This window comes from Cnephaeus nilssonii (assembly GCF_951640355.1).
Source record: "Cnephaeus nilssonii genome assembly, chromosome: 20".
NCBI classification, from domain to species: domain Eukaryota; kingdom Metazoa; phylum Chordata; class Mammalia; order Chiroptera; family Vespertilionidae; genus Cnephaeus; species Cnephaeus nilssonii.
The window spans coordinates 25423551-25429849 of NC_137091.1; positions in this window are offsets into that span (position 1 = coordinate 25423551).

Sequence of the window (6299 nt, forward strand, 5' to 3'; positions counted from 1 at the left end):
GGTTACTTAATCAGGGTTTTGTAATATGCATAGGAGTTTGCCACTTGATAAAGGAAGGCAGAGCAAAAGCACTGCCAAAAGACAGGAAATTGAGTGCCAAGAAAAAGGGATCAAAATGAGGGTCAAGAGAGATCCTAAGCCAGAACCGCCTAGTTAAGCCACTCCCAAATTCCTGACCCAGAGAAACTGAGATCATTAACGTTTGTTATTTGAAGTCACTGCATTCTGTTATACAGCAATAACTAATGAATACAAGCTAAAACACCATATTGTGTGTGTGCTACTAACTTCCTCCTAATGGGGATGCAGAAGACATGCGAGATGACGCTGTGGCTCAGAAGACAAGAAAGAGAGAAAGGCCTGTGGATATGTCCATAAGCCAAGCTGACCACTCTGCTGCATCCAGAGTCAGCCTTCCAGGATTGCCCCAATCCAGACAGCCAGCGCTTCCGAGCCTCCCAGCACTGGCTAGCCCGCGGCCTTTGAACCTGGAAGGCCGTTTAATTTCAAAAGCAGTCTTTCAAAGGACATTAGATTAGCCTCCCTAACTGTGATCCATGAGAATAATTACCTTTTCTGCCCCAAAAGAAGCCAACAAGTATTTCAAGGGCAGAACTCATATTTTTGACTTTCATATACTAAGCTGAGAAAAGGGCTTTATGCAGATACAGCAAAAAATATATATATACACACCCTAAAAGTCATCATCATTAGGCTTATTTCAAAATCAGATCTAATATTAATTCCCAGTCAATAACACCCTTTGAATGAAAAGACTTGATTACTCTATAGGAATTCTAATGAATAGCACCCGACACTCCCCCACCCACCCCCATCCCTCCTTCCTTCTTTGCTAAGAAACATTTTAAAGAATTTTTTTTCACTTTCTTTCCTTCTTTCTTTCTTAGTAACATTATATACAATTAGGAAACATCAGCTAGAAAACATTTTGGCTTTGGAATTAGAAGATATAACCCTTGGGAGTCCAGGTGACAGGGGCTAGAGAGCATTGTGGGAAAAATAAAATGCGGTCATTGATTCCAAAGGAAGTTAATGCTTCTCTGCAGGACATAAGGCCAGTATCAGATCCGACATGGGCAGGGGGACCAGGGGCAGGGTCTCTGGAATTAGTATATCCCCATGGGCCATAAACACGGGGGGGGGGGGGGGGGGGAGGAGTTTCAAAACAATGGGGAAGCAAAAATAACTAAAAAAGCTGTTTGAATCTGTGTCATTGTTTTTTAAATTACCCTAATATTTAAACAAAACAAAACAAAATGGTCTAGATAGATACCATCAGCAAGGGTCAGCAGTTAGTATCTCAGTATCCATGGGCTAGAACAATTTTCTCTTGAGAGCCTTTGTTCCTTCATTAAGTTTCATAAAACTAGAGGATGTCAGAACTGAGGGGTCCCGGCAGTGATGAGAGTAACCTCGCCTTTCACAAGTGAGGAAGTTGAGGCTGGAGGGGGAAGGTGACTCACCCCAAACTGCACACACAGTTAACCAACTGGGACAGAAGCCCCGGGGTCCTAGTTTAGTCCCGTCTCCTCCTGGCAATTCACGAGTCAATCCAGAGCTCCTGGGTCCAGGCTCAGAGTGGTGGCAACTCAGGAAAGGACTCTTCCTCACACAAGCTGAGCGGGCACTGCTCGTTTCTTCTCCATAGGGCATCTTGGTTCTAACGGACGTGGCCCTTTTAGGAACTGTTCCGCTTTCTTCTACTTCAGTGCCAGGAACAAGACAGACAAATTTCACTTAAACAACATTCCCATGGGGCAAAACGCTATCAGGAAATTAGCAAGGAGGTTGTTCCACCAGTGACAAGTTACAGAATCTTCCAGAAGGGATGTGCAAGGATGCTTTCAGGCTCAAGGACTGTAAATGTGCCCCTCCTCCCAGCCCCAGGCCTGCAGCCTTCTCCATCCTCCCCACAGAGGAGGGATTTCTTTTTCTGTCCCTCTCTTTCTTCAAATGAAAAATTAGCGTACACATTTTTGGGGGAAATGGAAACATAGCAATAGTATATACAAAGAAACGAAGTTTCCATCACACTCCTGAACCCAGGCCCCATCTAGGTATATATCTCCACGTTCTTTCCACCCAGGGGAATGGTAGTTTCAGTCAACAAAAGAGCTTTGGGATCTTTCCATGTCACCACAGAGAGAGCCACAGGTTCCTTTTTCACAGGTTCATAATGCCCCATGGTTTCAATGTACCATCATTCATTTACCGTTCTCTTATGAACGAACATCCCGTGGTTTCTAGACTTTTGTTTCTCAGATCCATGCTTTGACAAACAATCTCATATACAGGTCTGGAGGATAAATCTCCAGCAAATGTTCTGGTTTGTACATGACAGACATTTAAAAATCAGAGACCGGATTTTAAGGCAGCCCAGTGATCACAGTGCCTCTAGAAACCTCCTCAGTCTCCGTTTCCCCCTCAGCCTGGTTTCTTTATCCAGCTTCCTCCAGCCCTAAGCCTCCCGCCTGCCTCCATAGCACTCCTGCCCTGTCTCCGCCACTGGGCCAAAAGCTCCACTGAGGACCACACTGGATGAGCCTGCCTCCCTTCGCAGAGAAACGCCATTCATTGAATGTCTGCTAAAAGAAGCCACGGCTGCCTAGACAGATGATGGAGTGAACAGCAAGCACTTAATAAGGGTCCAAGAGTTGTTTCAATGATTTTTGCTTTCAACCCTTTTAACAAAAAGACATGATATCTCTCCCTTCTTTTTTCTTTTTTTAAAAACCCTCACCTGAGGATATTCTTTTCCACTGATTTCTCAAACAGAGGGGGGGGGGGGGAAGAAGAAAAGAGAGAGAGAGAGAGAGAGAGAGAGAGAGAGGAACAACTACTTGAAAGAGACACATCAATTGGTTGCCTCCCGCCCACACCCAGACCTGGCTGGGGATTGAACCCACCACAGAAGTATGTGCCCTGGCAAGGGAATCAAACCCATGACCCTTTGGTCTGCCCCTGAGCCAAACCGGCCAGGGCCACTCTCCCTTCTTAAGCGTGAAGGGAGATGGGCAAAGAGTAGACGTGGACCCTGCCAGGTCACTGGCACGGGGGGAGGGTGTGTGGTGTGTGTGTGTGCGTGTGTGTGTTTGTGTGTGTGTCTGCACATACCTGAGCACAAAGCACACCATTCTATAAACAACAAAAAAATAACAAAAGCAGACAGCCAGTGACCTTTGGAAGAACCCCGTGTCCCCCAGCAAAGGCTGCTGGCAGGCCGGCCGGGTGCGCTTTTGTTTGGGGCCGTTTGGAGCGTCAAGGACACAGTGCATCTCCCAGCGGCAGCTCGCTGAAAGCCAGGCGAGCTCCGTGCAGCTGGCCTGCCTGGAAGTCACTCTGGCCGAGCGGGACCTTACTCCTCCAAGGGAAGGGTCTATGGGAGACAAGGAAGCCCAGCTGCTGAAATCACAACAGCCTACGCTGAGGCCTAACTGAGCAGTAACCACGGTCCTGTGTGCTCTGCGCATAAGAGTGCAGCTGATGGTCACCCAGGGGTATCAGCACTACCATTGCCCGCATTTACAGAGGAGGAAACCGAGGCACAGAGCTGGAGGAACTTGTTTAGAGTCGCACAGCGAATAGGTAGCAGATGTGGAACAGGACTCCAGCCCGGGGCCGCCTCCCACTAGCCTAGGGGTCTGTCTACACAGCAGGCACTGCTCTAAGCAATCCACAATGTCTCAGGTGGTCTTCCCAGCAGCCCCGTGCGGCAGGGACCATGAATAACTCCATTTGCCAGTGAAGACACAGGAGGTCACCTCAAAGAGCCTGAGCAAAATCCCGCTACTAGTAATTGGGGGGCTAGAGAACCAAGACCCCATGAGCACCACCTCTGACCCTGCTGGCCCCAGCCTGAAACGCAGAAACCACAAGTGGCATCTTGTACCTGATTTCGGGACCTTAGCAAACATCAGCCAGCCTTAAGGGCTTGTGAGACCGTTCGGTTTTAAAATGTTCAGTGTCTAACAGTATAGAGATCTAGACAAACAGGCCACCAGAAACAAAATGAACTTGGAGATGGAACAGAGGCCACCGAGGGGCCTGCAGTTCCCAGGAGACGGCAGGCATCACTTTCTGAGTGCTCATTGCCCCCTATGGTTTAGGTGCTTGACGTTTTTAAAATCACTTAATCCTCCCAACAACCTTCCCAAGTCAGTAGCACTGTCTTCATTTCACAGGTGAGTCAAAGCACAGAGGGATTTAGTAAGCTGCCCAGTGTCACACAGCTTGTAAGGGGAGGCCTGAGGTTCAAGGCCAGGCAGTCTGGCATGGGAGTAGGGTTGCCAGATTTAGCAAATGACAAAAAAACACCTAAATGACAGTGACTGTTTTAGTATAAAACTGTCAATGCAATATCCCTGCTCCACAGCAACATGCTTCACTCACAGTGCACGACCCTGCAGGTGTGACTAGCTCAGTGTCTGACAGACTCGCCGTGAGAGGGCTCCTGAGTGGGGGAGATGCCCACAGCCTGCCCCATCCTCTCTTACGCCAGTTTTTCCCATCTGAGGGCACAGGGTATAAAGGCATATCACCAGCCCCACACAGAGTCCCCTCCCAGCCCCCATGTAGTTTGTGAGGCTAAAGAGAGGGTGCCTTCTTCACCTCTGGACCCGAGAGCTTGTCTGGGTGGCCAGAGGCTTATTTCTCCTCCCCGGGGGAGCTGAGGTCTGGCATAAAGCTGCAGCCATTGATTTGCATTTGCAGGAAGTCGATGAGGCTGACACTTCCCTATGAGCTTGGAAATGGGTGAAGAGCATGACGGACCCTCCACACCTCCTCACAGAGTCCTGAGCATCAAGCCTGGGCTTCAGTCTGGGGTGTGGGTGCAGGAACAAGTGAGGCTCCCTGAAAATAATCTAGAAAGGACCTGTGTGGATACACAAGGTACAATGTGTGTATAGGGGAGAGAGTGAGCAAATGTTGGCAGGGGGCGGAGGGCGGGCGGGGGCGGTGGGGGGGGGGGGGAGGCAGAGCTGCAGCATGGTATGCTCTTAAAACTATCAAAAGCCCAAGTTAAAAGTAAAGGCAGCTCAGAGACCAGACAGACTCCGGGATTTACGGGGCCTGCTGCAGCATGTGTGTGTGTGTGGATCCAGATGTGAATTTCAAGACTGCCATTTGGGGTGCTTCTTGGGGCTAAGAACCATGAAGACACACGTGCCCCCTGTGGTTTTATGACGGTGTTTAGCAATGAGTGATGCTGTGCGGAACAGAAACATTCTCAGCGAATGCCCAGGCCTCGCAGCCTCCGCCTCCCTCCTCCCCAGAGCTGGCTGGGGGAGTCCTCATTGCCCACCCCCAAGCTTTCTGTTTCCACAAAAGGGATTTTCAGCAAAACAGCATCCTGGTCACAGGTAATCGCGGGCCTCTTTCTCTTTAAATAGCTTCTTTGTAACCACAAACATGTATGTTTTTCATAAAGCTCTGAAAATTGTACTAGGCCCTGGGGAGGTACCAAGTGGAAACGCCGGTGCTGGGAGATTAGAACTCCGCTCCTCCAGAGGTACAATGTGCTGTTTGTAACAATTATAATAATACACCTGTACCACCATTGTCAGTGCGGGCCAGCCACACGGGGGCTCATTAGTGTTGTATTAGGGCTGCATGGGGAAACAGATAATGGCCCATAATGAAAAATGCCAAATTTTCTATATAATAAAAATGAACTTGATTAATGAAAATCACTTTCAGGGAAAGAGTTACAGCGTTGTTAGAAATAAAAAATGATGTATTAATCCGACATTCTTACAGATGGTCCCAACCTCCTGACAACTGCTATTCATTTGAGATGCTATTAGCATGCATAATTATGCTAATTAAGTTGTAATTAAGCACCAATTCTTCAGAGGGCTTTTTTTGTCTATCATTTAATACAACTCGGTTGCAAAGAGTGCTTAAAGCTTTGTACAGTGTTTCATTCAAAAGGGGTTCCCAAATTTCTTAGCAAAGATTTAGCAGCTGAGCCATGGATAGGAGCTATAATCCTTGTTTTGGTTAAAGAAAAGTCAGTAAATACCAGCGGGGTCTGCCAGTTGTTGATAAAATAATGAACGCTTTCTGCTAAAATAAGCACAGTTCAAACCAGGGCAATTACAATGAGAACAAAATGTATTATCAGTAGTGATGGAGCCATTGTCCTATTACAGGCTCCGTTTTATTCTTTTTATTTGAAAAAGGGGGACTTAAGGAGTACATTCAATAAGAAATAATTAGAGAAAATGGCATTCAATATTTTATTAAAAGTAAAATAAATCCGAAAGCTGAAGCTATCT